This window comes from Engraulis encrasicolus, chromosome 22, assembly GCF_034702125.1.
Source record: "Engraulis encrasicolus isolate BLACKSEA-1 chromosome 22, IST_EnEncr_1.0, whole genome shotgun sequence".
NCBI lineage: Eukaryota > Metazoa > Chordata > Actinopteri > Clupeiformes > Engraulidae > Engraulis > Engraulis encrasicolus.
The window spans coordinates 13,707,110-13,723,239 of NC_085878.1; positions in this window are offsets into that span (position 1 = coordinate 13,707,110).

The window sequence follows — 16,130 nt, forward strand, 5'->3', positions numbered from 1 at the left end:
GCTGGAATTACTTGTCCGGTAGCTATGTTTACTAGAATGTTTTGTTTGTTAAAAAGTCTCTGTTGTCCCTGTTGGTATCATGTATGTTATGATCTGAGTGGCGTAACCTCTATGGTATGACCTCTCCCTCCTGGGTGCATATGTCACAGCATACGCCCCAGATGGATAAGCTGTACTTCAGCATATGCACCCAGTTAGATTCATGGCTGGTGCAAGAGCACACACACATGCACGCATGCACGCACGCACGCACGCACGCACGCACGCACGCACGCACGCACGCACGCACGCACGAATGAACGTGTGCACACGCACGCACACACACACACACACACACACACACACACACGCACACGCACGCACGCAGGCACGCGCACACATGTACGCACACGCACATGCATGCATGCAATCAAATACCTATACACATGCAGACACACTCAGACACATAAACACACACATACGGTAGGCACTCACACATACACACTTATTATTATGCACATTCATTTCATTCGGTAACATAAGCTCTCTCTTACACACACACACACACACAGACACTCACACACACACACACACACACACACACACACACTCACACACACACACACACACACACACACACACACACACACACACACACACACACACACACACACACACACACACACACACACACACACACACACACAGTGTCACAGTGTCCATGTCTTCATTTACATCTTTAATATTCTCTGTATGCAAATAAACATGAAAATGACAGGCTAGTCATTATGAGTTGTTATGAGTAACATTCTACCGTAACATTTGTCTGGTCACTTTGCCTACACATATTGCCAACACACATTTGTTCTGTAGGCTATACTATGTTAATAAGCAAACAAAACAAGTGTAAATGTTTTGTGGGTAACGCACATTTTTTTCTTCCTGTGCAATAAGAAAGTATACTTTTTATTGTCATCAAAGGTTTTCCAGTTGTCTTTGACTGGCCCCAGATCACTGAATCTCTAACAATATCATTGAACTATTAACCTTGACGCAATCCATCACAGCCATGACAAGCACATTGCTTAGCACAAGCACATAGTACACGGTTCATTTTCTAATGATAATTCAACATTTGATTTGAAATTGATTTGAATGCATCACTTTGACATAGTGTTGATCCAACTCTCTTCGTGTTGAATTAACACTGCTAAATGTAGGCCTACTGTAGAAAAAGGGGCTTGCGGTCTGTTAGAACACTGATTGCCATTTGCTAGCTGTCACTGAGCCACAACCCCTCATAAATAAGCATAATAGCTGGCCAGGGTGGCACTCAGGCTCGGGAACATTGACGGGGTCATTGATGTGTCGCATGTAATTTCCCATTCACCGAAATTAACTAATTGACAACAACACTCAACCAAATTCATCAGCACTTATAGTCTCTTCCATCACATGTCTGGTTCAGTTAGGGGGAGGATAGTTTGCAGTAATGTTTTTTTCCATCACCATTAGTCACACCCTGTATTATCAGACTCAAACAGATGCTGGTTGACTTCATAGCTGGAACACAGTCATATGCTCTCTCTTTCCTTCTCTCTCTCTCTCTCTCTCTCTCTCTCTCTCTCAAGCATACACGCATGCACGCACACACGCACGTGCACATGCACAAATATGTGCATGTGGGCACGCACAAACATATGCACGCACATTTACACACACATATGCTTGAGCAGGACATTCATATGTGTACATACGCACACGCACACGCGCACACACACACACACACACACACACACACACACACACACACACACACACACACACACACACACACACACACACACATATCCTTTTTCACACATCCGGGAAATCTGCTGGTTCCCATCTGCTTGGACTGGAAGTGTGTGGGAGTGGTGGTGGATGGTGGATGGTGGGAGGAGGGTGACCGCCGGTTGGTCTGGACATCCTACGCATCCACCTATCCACCCATCCGGCCCGGCTGGTCCAGCCCGACTGACTAGCTGGCCCTAACCTATCTGCTTGGACTGGATGTGTGTTGGAGTGGTGGCTGTTTGGAGGGAGGGTGACCGCCGGTTGGTCCAGTCAGCAGATGCACCCATCCATCCATCCAGCCAAGCAAGACTGCCTGGCCCAGCCCAACCACAGCCCAACCACAGAGCCCTCATACAGACAGACTGGAAGTGTGTGGGAGTGGCGACTGGGCGGAGGCTGGTGCGGTCAGCCCACGCAGACATCCACCCATCCGGCCCAGCTCAGCTCATCCTGCTGCTTGGGCCAGCCCACCATATCCGTTATAATGCTCCCACTGAGCCCACATGCGTACGGACGGAGGGACGGATGCCTTATTTCTGGCAGGCCTATTTATACCGCTGCCGCTCTGTTCCACCCGGAAAAAGATACACCAGCATCCAGGCCACCCGTCCACCCCTGGGGGAAAACTGCAGCGACTTCCCAAGCAGGAGCGAGAGAGGGAAAAAAGCATGATGCGCCTACTGTAACGGAAACAAACTCTTTTTCATGGCCGTTGTTGAGCTGCTTAGCGAAATATAGAGTGCACAGTCACTGCTAAAACGTTGCAAAACAGTTCATTTCCAGTTTTGCATCATACATCTTGAGGCACAGTGTACGACAACATGTAGGGTTAGGGTTGGAACTAGAGTTAGTGTGTGTCTGTCAGCAGAAACGTTTGATTCTATTTCAGTTTTCCTTGATGGCTTTATTCGTTTTTTGAAAAAAAAAAAAAAAAAAAAAAAGTCCTCATAATTACTATTTCAACAGAACAAAAGACATGTTGCTCACATATGTTAACACATTCTTGCTAATTTGACACATTTTCCATACATTAACACAGTTTTTGCTAAACAGTTAACGTAAGTAGTACACATTTAATTGTTTTAGCTCTGATAACCATGGAGAAAAATCTATTCCTGACTTTTAAACATTGTCCACAGCTCTATGAACGCACCAGAGCACCTCAAAGATGGATGACTAATACTGTGTTAGTTTATTACAGGACCCGAACATGTGGGTACTGTATGTGATGATGCTGGAGTACAATTACAATGATCGCATGAAGGGTCAACATCAGGAAACCGTTTAGATAGTCTTAGTTTGATCCATTGGGAAAGGTGTAACACTTTAAATTGTAGGAACCCATGTCTGGCACAAATTGGAGCTATGAACCCGGTCCAGAGCTGCCTCTCACGGGTCGTTGATTGAAGCGAATTGATCGAATTGAATTGATTCCCCAAACTCACCTTCCCATTAGCCTGGGAACTCCCATACTGCCTTTAGTTCTACACAATCGTTTCGATCTGAAAGACATCATCTCACCTGTGATTAGGTCTGGTGTTAACCAGGCAACCTTCCCATTGTATTTTTACTGTAATTGAGAGGTGATGGAGGATGATAGTGCAGTCATCCTACTATAACAGGTTGGTATGATACCCTTGAATGACACAGGCCTAGATAGTGTTGTGCTGTTTTGCGTTGAGCAGTGCCGATTGCATTGTTGTGTTGCATTGTGTTCGGTTCAGTTGTGTTGTGTTGTGTCGGGTTATGTATGTACTGGAAGGATTTAGTGGAAATATTGGCCCACATTGTCACAATATACGTGTTATCTGGTGAATGTTTTTTGAATTTTTTGACAAAAAAGAGGTGACTGAATTGCGGGGACAAACTGTTACCAACTGTCTCAAGCGGGAAGCTTTTTTAGTGTTTTGTCACCGCCACAGGCAATGACAGTAAGGTGGCAATCACGAGTGTTGGAGCGTGTGCAAACTAGTGTTGAAGCTGTGCTGTCAAGGTCTTAAAAAATGTGCTGCAGGTGTTGACTGGTGTAGGCTACAGTGTGTGTGTGTGTGTGTGTGTGTGTGTGTGTGTGTGTGTGTGTGTGTGTGTGTGTGCGCGTGTGTGTGTGTGTGTGTGTGTGTGTGTGTGTGTGTGAGTGTGTGTGTGCGTGCGAGTGTGTGTGTGTGTGTGTGCGTGCGTGTGTCTGTGCGTGCATGCGTGCGTGTGTGTGTGTGTGTGTGTGTGTGTTTTGGGGGCTCTGAAACTCACATGAATACCAGTCATCACCAGTGTCATGCTGGAATAGAAATACATTTCCAGCAAGTCAGTAGTCTTTTTTTAGATGTCTCTGAGGAGTGTTAAAAACCATCAGTGTTCATTGCAGAGTTCCTCTTGTGTAGTGTAAATGCCTCAGTAGCCAGTGCAATAACTGTTATATTAAGATATTTGTCTGGTTTGTGCCTTATGTGGGAGCACTTCGGCTTACAGTGTCCACATGTATAGTATCAACATGATGTATTTACACTTTGTATACCTCACCCTGACCCTAAACCTAAGGTATGCATGTTGTTAAACTGTACCTAATGTCAAAGGAACATTACAATTAAGTATAGGCTAATAGGTGTGCACAGATAGGGATGAGGTGGTGCGGAAGCACCTTCCCCAAAATGTCCCTTTGAACGTTGTTTTTTTGTACTGTAGGTCCATGTTGACATCATCATCTACAAATGCTTGATCACAAAAGCACAAGACAATAATGCTCAGATATAATAAATAGCCTATGCCTAGTAAGGCAGCTGGAAGTTCCACATGGCCCTCGCCCGCCCTCAAGCACCTGCCCACCCCTTCCCCCCAAAATGTCTGTGCACGCCACTGTGTAGTGGCCAACATGAATAAACCTTTTTTTCTTCTTGCATTTTCTTTCTAGCTTAAACATATATTGAGAATTCAAATGTGTAAGAATTGAAAAACCTACCATTCATTCAGTGAATATGCTATTTATTCAGTAGCTTGGATGCTGCTTATTTGGAGGAAGCCTCGAGACTTACCAATGTTGCTAAGAACTGTCCATGGTGCTGAAATCATATGCTTTCCCATCCGCATCTGTTTGCAAACACTGTAGCCTTCTGCATGGAATCATGCAATACTTATGCATATGTATACTCGCCGACAACATCTATGGCATTTCGGTTTTTATTCAAATTCAAATGACAACTTGTGAGAGGCTTATGCAATGGCAAAGAAAGCAACCACAATGCCCCCAGGAAACAGCTGGCTTTTACAGTAAAAAACGAATAAACAACACTGACCTGCTTAAGGAAAAAACAAGTGATTTGGCACTGCTTCATATTTGTATGCATGCTTCAATGTGATTGGAATACATGCCGAAGGAGAGAGAGAAAGAGAGAGTTCAGTGATAGCCAGTGATCATCATTATTGTCTGAGATCAGTATACACAATACATTGTGGCATCTTCCTGAGGCACCAGTGTGCTTTAGAAGCTGTTCCAGGATCAGACTGAAGACTCTTTTTCACTCGGTGAATCATTACATCTGCTGTTTTGTGTTGAGGAGCAACATTGCAACTTTGGCAACAATGTGAATTAACGACTCAACGTAACATCCATCTTCATTTGAATGATGTCTAGACATCTGTAATCTCTTAATAAACATTGTCATTAATACATCACTTAGAGCAGTGTTTCCCAACCTTTTTTGTGTCATGTACCCTTTAAGCCTTTCCATTGTGCCATGAGTACCCCCTAACTCATGTTTTACATCATTTTTTCTATTGCAGTGGGACTATGCTCCGTGCATTTGTTAAAATAACTTTTTCCAAGTACCCCCTGCAGTGTGCTCGTGTACCCCTAGTGGTACACGTACCCCTGGTTGGGAACCACTGCCTTAGAGAACTCCCTGTGTCTCCTACCCGGCCTCAACCTTTTCAAGAGTTTGAGTGTGTTGTTTCCCACAGACATAAAGAATGTTCTGTTCGAACCAGGATATTCAGACAATTAGGTGGTACATCAGAGTGTCTTGCTTTTGCAATTGCTTGATTTTCCTTGACTTGTTTAAGTACAAACTTTCATAATTGTGCTGCCCTTACAGCAAACATGCCAAGAAGAAGCAAAGAACTGTAATAAATGTGTTACATATCATGTTAGTGTACGCTCGCTCAGAATCAGCTTTTGACTTGAACAACCAGCAACTGATATCACAGATTTTCATATTGAGAATATACAGGGGTGTAGAGTGTAGAGAAAATTCACGATTTCATCAGATGCATGCCTTTCCTGCCTCCGTGTGCCAGGCCTCTCATTTCTCGGCGCTGTGTGTGTGTGTGTGTGTGCGTGCATGCGTGCGTGCGTGCGTGCGTGTGTGCGTGCGTGCGCGCATATGTTTGTGTGTTGTGTGTGTGTATATTGTTAAGCCCGCCAACGCTGAAAGCTGCCTGTGCAGTAGCAAGCAGCAGTGGCGGCAGCAGCAGTAGCTGCTAACATGCAGATGCATTTCTTGGCCATGCAAGAGCAAGTGCAGAGCGCTGGCTTGCTATGTAGGCGGCAGGTATTTATTTCTTAAACAAGGCGTGGAAATGAGGCGTTCACTCCTTTATGGTTGGGGAGTGATGATTTTTGTTGCGCGTCTCTCTCCTCCGGAGCTGGTGGGCCGCGGGAGATCTTGGGGGGGGGGGGGGGCTTGTTTCTGCTAGGAGGGCAATCATTTACCCTGGGGCTAATGAAAAGAGAAGAGAAGAGAAGAGAAGAGAAGAGAAGAGAAGAGAAGAGAAGAGAAGAGAAGAGAAGAGAAGAGAAGAGAAAAGAAGAGAAGAGAAGAGAAGAGAAGAGAAGAGAAGAGAAGAGAAGTGAAAAGAAGAGAAGAAAAGAGAAAGAGAGGAGAGTAAAGGAGAGGAGAGAAGAGAAGAGAAGAGAGGAGAAGAGGAGTGGAGTGGAGTGGAGAGGAAAGGAGTTGAGTTGAGTGGAGAGGAGTCAAGAGAACGTTCTCTTTCATTGTCGTTTTGTCTGTCTTACTCTATTCTGTCTCACGCCCTTGCTCCACTCTCCCATCTCTCCCTTTCTCTCTATCACTCTTTCACTCTTCTGTCTTCACTTTCTTTTTTTCTCCACTTTTTCCATCTGACTCACTCACTCACTGACTTTCCCAAGCCTGCTATGAACATATCCATCTCACCAAATGAAGCAGAGGGAGAGGAAGAAAATGGCTTTTTGCCAAGGCACATGTGTTGATTGATCGCGCCGGAAGGAGCTTCAGTTGAGCAAGCCAACGCTGCCATGCTACACCAGCAGCCAGTTTACTATTCAGCCTCAGCCTCATCCCAAACCCCACAGCATTGGAGAGTCCTACTCTGGCACTGTGTAGACGTCAGAAAGCCTGACTAGATCAGTGTTTCCCAAACTGTTTTTTTTTCTGAAGCGACTCCCTTTTCAAACATCCGAGCAATATTCCAACCATTTTTGTTGAATTTATTGAATGATGTTATATGAAGGCAAACTATATTAAAGGCTCTATGCAAACAGTTTGTTCCCGACCTTTGGAGTTTGAAGCAGCAATGTAAAGAATGGAGGGAGAATCGGTTTCCCCCTCCCAAATACAATCATTCCCCCATCTTCTATAAAATGAAGACGTGAGCCAAATGGATGTGCAAGAGCAGACCAACACACACACACACACACACACACACACACACACACACACACACACACACACACACACACGCACACACACACACACACACACACACACACACACACACACACACACACACAGAGAGAGAGAGAGAGAGAGAGAGGGAGAGAGAGAGAGAGAGAGAGAGAGAGAGAGAGAGAGAGAGAGAGAGAGAGAGAGAGAGATTAAAATGGGTAACATGTCTGGAGAGTCTGGAGAATGGGTTGCATCACTCATACAATTCTGTCTGGGCAGGATGATGGATGCAACTTTGTAGATGCTTGTGGGCTCCAAAAACTGTAATACAAAAGAATTATTATATTGTAAAATTACACTGAACATTGTCATTATCTTACAAGGAGCTGTTCATTTACAATGTCGCCAGAGATACATCTTATACGATTCTTCGGCTGAATGATCTAACATTCTACTCACACAACCTCTTGAACGCTACATGATCCTTGTTTTTTGGGAGCTTTTGGTTTTTATTTTAGAGACTTCATTCCCGTTTGAAGATATTCTCCAAATCTTTATAGTAGGCGCTCATGCATGATCCTGTAATCTCAAAATGTACTTTTAACAGAGATTAAGTTTTCAGTGTTTGATGTTGTTGACGTTCAAAAAGGTCCTTTAGATTGTTGGCACTACTTGGCCTTAGTCAATAGTGCCTATGACGCTGCCAGTGTGAAATTTGAATTCTGTCTAGTACACGAGTATATGAGTCTTTATGAGTGTGAGTTCATGAGTCTGTGAGTCTGTGACCCTATGAGTTGTTGTTTGCAAGATCATTTTTGAGCAGGTGATCGAATCTGCATTACATCTCGCATGCTTACATATGTACATGAGCCATTTCAGCCATGAGCCAAGGTTTTAAAGGTGGTTGGCTTTTTGTTTGCACAATAACCTTTGAAAGGATGGAAGGACTTGAACCAAGTCTTGTGTGGGACAGTTATAATTAGTGAAATGATCAATGTTGGAGGTCAAGTTCACGATGGCCAACTTTCAAGATGGCTTCAGACACATTAGAATTTGATGTAAAGTTCCACCTGTTTTCATTCTAAACAAACACATGAAATTATACCGTAGGTAAAGAAATAACATAAATAGATTATCAATATCAATAGCATGGTCAAGTTATGCTTCACCTAATAATTCCTGGGAAATTATACATTTTAACAGTCAATGGGAATTGTAATTCATCATTTTGTCATATTAGTGAATAAATGTGTGCTACTGGATAATTTTTTGTCACACCTTTAATTCACATGAGTTATGTAAGAATCTGAAGTTCATGAGAAGCCTTGATGGTTCACTAAACTGTTTCCTATGCTGACAAATTTCTAATAGGAAGCCACCGTAATGACGGGAGGCTAATGACAGGGCGCGAATTTGGATGCAATGACTACTGATGATGACGAGAAGGCGGCGCTGCACTTTTTTTGTCTTTCACTCACAGTACGGTTTCCACTCAACAGCTGAGAGTTTGTGTGCGAACAGTAGAATACAAAGCTACAGTTTCATTAAGAGACACTTCAGAAGGTACTCCATTTCTCCCTAATGTGTTGTCTCGAGTCCCTCACTCTTTCTCTTCCTGTCTCTCTTCCTCTCTCTCTTTCTGTCCTAAATACGCTCCCCCTCTCTCAGCATCTCTCTCTCTGTCTCCCGAAGACACTCCCCATCTCCCAGCCTCTCTCTGCCCCCCTCTCTCTCTCTCTCTCTCTCCAGCTCTCTCTCTCCATCTCTTTCCAAAAGACACTCCCCCTCTCTCTGTCTCTCTCTATCGTCTCATTGCTCTCACCGGAGGGTATCATGGAAACATGATCACAGTGGGGCCCTGCATCACTTCCTTACTCATCGACATCACAGCCCTCACCCCCCACCAGCAGGAGCAGATGCAGCCGCCACACATTGCAGAGGGGCCGTTTTGCTGAGCAGGGGGAAAAGAGCCACAAAACCAACACACGCCGACACACACACAGACATAGACACTCATACACACGAACAAACACACACGCACGCACGCACGCACACACACACGCACACACACACACACACACACACACACACACACACACACACACACACACACACACACACACACACACACACACACACACACACATACACACACAGTTACTGTAACAGTGCCAACTAACCTTTGTTCTGGCACACAATTGTTGACTTCTCGACAGGAGGAGTGTGCATTGGCCAGTTTTTATCATGCAGAGATGCGCCCATGTAAGTGGTGGTAGTGGTGGTGGTGGTACTTTGGAGAAGTTTTGCTCTCCATGCCAGAGAGGCATAAGTGTACCGGGCCCTATTTTCATGCCCTATTTCCCTGCTTTAAACTCCCTTACACTGTCTGACAAGCCCCGAGTATACTATATAAAAAAGTCTAAAACATGGCTCCATTAAAACAGAATTAATTGGTTTTGGGACCCGGTATATGTTCAGTTGAAACTGGGAATCACACAAGTGTTATTAATCCAGACTCATGGCTCAAAATGTAACAGCAAAAAATTGTTAGGAGCACATTCAGCTCCACTGTAAAACGTAATTAAATGTGTGCGGTCTTGACTTGGCCGTTTGATTGGTCGGCTGGACATCCTTGTTTGGGGGCTGTTCTCCACACCTAATAAACTCGGGGATGGTGAGCGTTCGGGAGAAACGCGGCAAATGGACACTGAAAGTGCAGCCTCTCGCTAATAAGGTGGCTGAGTGGCTTAGCGAGAAGAAGAGCAGAAAAAAACACATCTTTAAGTGCAGAGCGGTTATCTCTACACTGCCCCCCCCCACCAAACCCCACAACAGTTTCCCTTTTCTCCCTCTGTGTGTTTCTCTAAAATGTCTCTTTCTCCCCCTCTTTTTTTCCTGGGTGGGATTTGATTGCCAGGCAGACAGCTTGACTCACGGTTCTGAGTCATTAGTCCCATTTGCCAGCCCCCGCTATACCAAGGAGCCCCATCAATACCCCCATGTGCAATAAAGAAAAAGCAGGCCCCCTCGCACGGCGTGGCGCATCGCATCACGGCGCAGCATCGCGCGAGGCACAGCACAATGAGGTTAATGCCTTCCCGATGGCTCCGGGATGTGCTGGGGAACAAAAAAATGCTCAGATGTGAAAACATTTCTGTCGTCTCTCTGAACTGCCTTTTGTTTTAACCGCCATGAAAAAAACTATTCTTTATGGGTTTGGGTTCTCGACTTGAACTTCTGTGGAATGTATATATACTTAATATTCTTTGATTTGCCATTTAAGGATCATGTCGATGATGAATGTGGCAAGCGCATTGTAAAAGCAGCAATATATCTAAAATACAAATGGCAAGGGAAAAGACAATGGATGTACGTCATGTTTAGATGTGAGTTGTAACATAATTTGTGCATGTTGGGAAACTGAGGATTTGGAGGGAGGGGTCCTGTGTGATGGTTTAAACTTATATTTCAGAATGTGGCTCATTGTTATGAAACACAGGCCACTGAACACAAGTCTATTAAAGAGATATGTCTGTTTGTGTCAAAATGAGAAATCACCTTGTTTTTCCAAATGGCATTTTCTTACCGAAATGCTGTAGCACTGTAGACACATGCATCACTTATATTACTCTTCTGTTGCAGCAACAAGCTGATGTTCTTTCTAGAAAGCACTGCTGGCTTTGAACAACTTCACTTAAAATATAAAATTACCCCTACTGAACATATCTGCAAATGATCCATCCGTACACAACATGCTGGAATGATAACACTTTTTACTCTTGACAATTAACACTGTAAATATTGTAAATAGTTTGGTACTGTCATTCATGCAAGTAAAAGGCAACTGTGTCTTGGGGTTAGGGTTAGGATTATGTGAATGGTACAAATGATTTTGCGTTTTATGGGTGAGAAGATGAATAGGTCTTTGACATCCCCAAGAACTCAAAGAGCTCCAAATAAAGGATCCTTTAACCCTTTTGTGCAGAGCCTATGTTATAATTGTCACCAAAATTGTAATGACCATGTCTTAATATGTCACTTAAAGGTCGACTCATCTACAAAAACTATGAGTTTACATTGTTTAAAATGTGTTTTTATGTGTCTGGAAACAGATGTCCTATGTACATGAGTTGTTTTGTTCAGTTGTAATGACTGCTGATCAACATTGCTTTAACGTTTTTTAACACCCTTAGCCCCGCCCCCTAAAAGCAATAGGCTCGGACGCTTCCAAGCTTGATCACAATGAAATCTGTTTGGTCTAATAAAGATAGGGTTGAATGCTTGGCAAACAAGATGGACAGTTTTTTCTAACGTGATTTCCCAAGACATAAAAAATCGCTGCTTCCTACTTGAAGCAGCGAGTGAACTGCCTCACAAGCATGTGGACTACACCCGCAATTCACGTCAGATAGATGAATGCCAATCAGGGTAGATTACCGACTGCATGGAGGAGGTCCCTTGCCAGAGCAGTTGCTCTTACCTTGCTGCGCTGCTGCTTAGCAAAAAAATTGTTCCCGCGATGGTTTAACGCCATGTGACATTACTGCGGCACAGAGGTCACTCCCATATGCTGCATTCTGGACAGAGATTCTAACCAGGATGCTTCACACGGACACAGTGGGCATGCTCGCTGCCTAGCAAACTTGCTACCTGGCAAAAAAAACCGAGTCACAAACGACCTTAATAATTCAAGCATGATGACGTCAGAGGAAGAAAAATCATTGGTCGCCTATGTGACGGTGCAATTCTGCGCATTCTGTGAAATTACGATGCATTCTGTTTGGAAAATTTGAACCAGAATGCATTGAAATGGCAAAGTGTGCATGCACGCTGCGCAGATTGCTTATGCATGCGTCATCATGAAAGCGGCCATTAGCAAAGCCTAACTGTTGCTCTGGGAGGTGGTGGAAGCGGCGGTGGTCTGTAAATTAGCTACACGAGTGAAATTTGAGTGCTGTTACGTTGGTGGTGTTATAGTTCTAATACTTTGTATACAGTACAATCGCTGGATGCTGTAGAGTGTATAATGTTCATTATCCAAGATGGTGAGCAGTTTATTTAGATCTTTTCTCTGCCTCTGAAAGTGAAGATGTCCATAACAGCCCATCTTCTCCCGCTACAGAGCTAGCTTGTCTCAAGTCTATAGTCTCCCCCACCACCTCTCTCTTCTTTGTGCTCTCTCCCCAGCACACCACCACTGCTTAGAATATGACACTGGCTAAAAGGCTGTTGAAGGAGGTACATAGGTTTGCAAACAGCCAATAAGCTCCAAAAATAAATGCATGTTTTGTTAAATACCAAAGTTCCGGAGAAGCGCAATGAAAGTTCGGGAGAAGCGTAATGAAGCCTAATTACCACCTGCATTCTATTCTCCGCTTTACTGTCAATCGTCTGAATTCAGTACGAAAGATAGGCACGCCTATTTAACCAGCTGCATCTCATTCTCCGCTCTGCCATCATTCGGCAAAATTTGAAATTTGGAACGCCCCTTAATTAACTATTGTTGGATATCAGCCATTCTACTCCAAACCATGAAAATCATTAAAAAAACATTTTGCAAACTTTCTTTGTATTAGCTAGAATCCGGCTTGTTCTTTTAAAAGAGTCAGAGAGCATGGTGTCAAATTCTTAAATTTGTCTGGTTTATTTATCCAAAGCATCCAGCATATAAAAAAGTACAAAAGTTTAAAGCATTACATGGCTCTGGAGCCTGTATCTTGACCTCACAGCCACAAAAGCAGAACTGTCTTCATTCCCCAAAAGCAGGTCTTTTATAGGTTTCTTGGGATGTCACCTCTTGGTCCAGGATCCATGGTGCTTTTCTGAGAGGTTCCATTTACCTTTCACTTCCCAAGTCCTTATCCATTTCCTGAAGTCACTTGATTTGATTAGTCACTCTTGTGACGCTATTGATTGAGCAACCCCAAGAACTCAAGAACCAAATGTTAATGCGAGGTGAGCAGAATGAAGTTGATAAAATTAGAATTAAACTTTACTGCAAGCCAACCTTATTCATTCTTTCATTTATCATCATACTTGCAAGGATTGAAGGGTACCTTTACATTTGCAACTGCTTCAGACCGATCCATCACACAAGTTTCAACAATAGATTCAATCAGTAGTTAAAGGGGTATGTCACTATTTTGGGACTTAATACAGTTAAAATCGTTGGCTGGGGTTTATAAAGGTGGTAAAGTGTCTTATTTTTCATGTAAGCTGTTGCCTTGTTTTAAGACAAGTTAAAAGAGGGAGCATGTCGCTAAGCTAGTGAAAGTCAATGGATCCGTGTAGCATGTAGCAATGCTACACGGATCCATTGACTTTCACTAGCTTAGCGACATACTTTAAGCAAGTGATCCAATCAACATGGCAACTTTGGACTTTGGTGTCCACATGTACACAATAGGTGACAAGTTGTATTCTTAATTTCAATATTCCTTAACTTCTTCATCCTATACATAGTTTTTCTGTGTCAATAACAGTTTCTTATGTGCATGTAAGCTATGAAATTGTTTTAATGAAACATATGAATAGGCTGTATAAACCGTAGTTGTTTACTAGTAAACATCAAATGCTAATATATGACTCAGATATCTTCACTATACAGCATTTATTCTCCGCTCACCTGTCTCTAGTCAGAAATTTTCTTTCTTGCTCTCACCCACCACCTCCCCGTTCGCCTCCCTTACACCGTTGCACTATCGATTCGTCAAGCATCTTGCCCTAGCTTCCTCTCAGTTCACCTCGCTCCTTTGCTCTCTAACCATCATCCGCCGAGGGGTGTCCGCTCTGAGCTCGCACATATCTGTGGATGCAGATACTGCCCGAGCTCTCAGTGGCGCCCTGTACTCCCGAGCTTGAGAATATTTGTTGCATAGACATTTCTCGGCCATGGCAGTACTTCAACACCACGGCCAGCGACCTTTCCTAATACGCCATGTACGTTCGGAGAAAAAAAAGATTTGCTTCCTACTGGAATCCTCCTCAATGTCAACATTACATGAGGACAGATCCGTACAAAGAAAGTCAGTGTAAATGGGGGACTGCATGCTTTGCATTTTTGTAATGTCAACAATAGTCAGTATTTTGAAACCTGGTGTACTTTGATTGCATGCATGTACCTTATATAATGAAAACAAGTGTTATTCTTTAATTGAAGTGTTTCATTTTGAGCAGATGTCTAGCGTTTTGGTAAAGTTAGTGTGGTTAGAAAAAGATACATTCTATTTTGGAATGAAGTTATATTTAGGAGTGTGTGTTTTTGAGAAGAAAATTAACCATTTGGTCAATTGTTTGTTTGTAGGCGTCAGTCTGTGTTCAGAGTTTAGAAAAAGTATCCAATGTATGGGTAAGCTTTTGTTAGCAATCGAAAAAAAAATAGACTGCATTCTTGGGCTAACATCAACCAGTCAGTCCACTGTCCAATGATTTGCTAAGGTATTCCTTTCAGTGGTGCCAGATTTCTTGGGTACCTAATAAGAGCTGAGACTATGGTGGTTGGCAAGGATGACTTGAAAGTGAGCTTCAAAGCAATATGCAGCATGTGAGTAATGTCTATCAGTTAACAGTCCTGCATCAGCACTAGCATTACACCTAGCCTACTGTACACCAGTCCAAAAAAAGGACCAAGCGTTTTTTTATGGCTGCCTCTAAGTTGTGCGGCAGTCTGTAAGAAAATACTAACAACTAACAATCCAACTGCAATGGCCCCTGAGGACTATTAGCCCACTGAGAAATGCCTCGTATGGCAGATTGCTATTCCAGGCCTGACTATACATTTTATATACTATAGACCAGTGTTGCATCTTTTTGTTTGGTTGTGTCCTAAGGCCACCATAAAAAATCTGTTCCTTTGCCTGCATGCTTCCAATAAAGTCACTAATGAACATGCAAAGTGTGTGTGTGTGTGTGTGTGTGTGTGTGTGTGTGTGTGTGTGTGTGTGTGTGTGTGTGTGTGTGTGTGTGTGTGTGTGTGTGTGTGTGTGTGTGTGTGTGTGTGTGTGTGTGTGTGTGTGTGTGCGCGCGCGTTCGCACATGCGCATATGTGTGTTTATTTGTGCATATGTGTGGAAGTTTATGTGTGTGTGTGTGTGTGTGTGTGTGTGTGTGTGTGTGTGTGTGTGTGTGTGTGTGTGTGTGTGTGTGTGTGTGTGTGTGTGTGTGTGTGTGTGTGTGTGCATGTCCATGTCTGTGTTTGTGTGTGTGTATGTGCGCGCGTGTGCGCGCATGCATGTGCGTGCGTGTGTGTGTGTGTGTGTGTGTGTGTGTGTGTGTGTGTGTGTGTGTGTGTGTGTGTGTGTGTGTGTGTGTGTGTGTGTGTGTGTGTGTGTGTGTGTGTGTGTAGGCGTTGTGGGGGAGGGGATTCAATGTCTTTACAATCTCTCTTCTAGAGTAGTTGGTAGAATCCAGGAAACGCCACTGTGTTAGATATCGCTCATGTTTGTATGTTTAAAATTCACACTCTGAGTTGTGTAAATAGAGAAAAAAGATGAGTGAAGGAGTGAGATGCAGAGACAGACAGAGACAGGGGCAGAGACAGGGGCAGAGAGAGGGGCAGAGAGAGGGGCAACATGGCTCAGTGGGCTAGTGCAACGTACGACTGCCAGGGGCCCGGGTTCAAGTCCATGCACAAGATAATTTCCCGATCCTTCCCCATCCCTCTCTCCCTCTCACAACTCC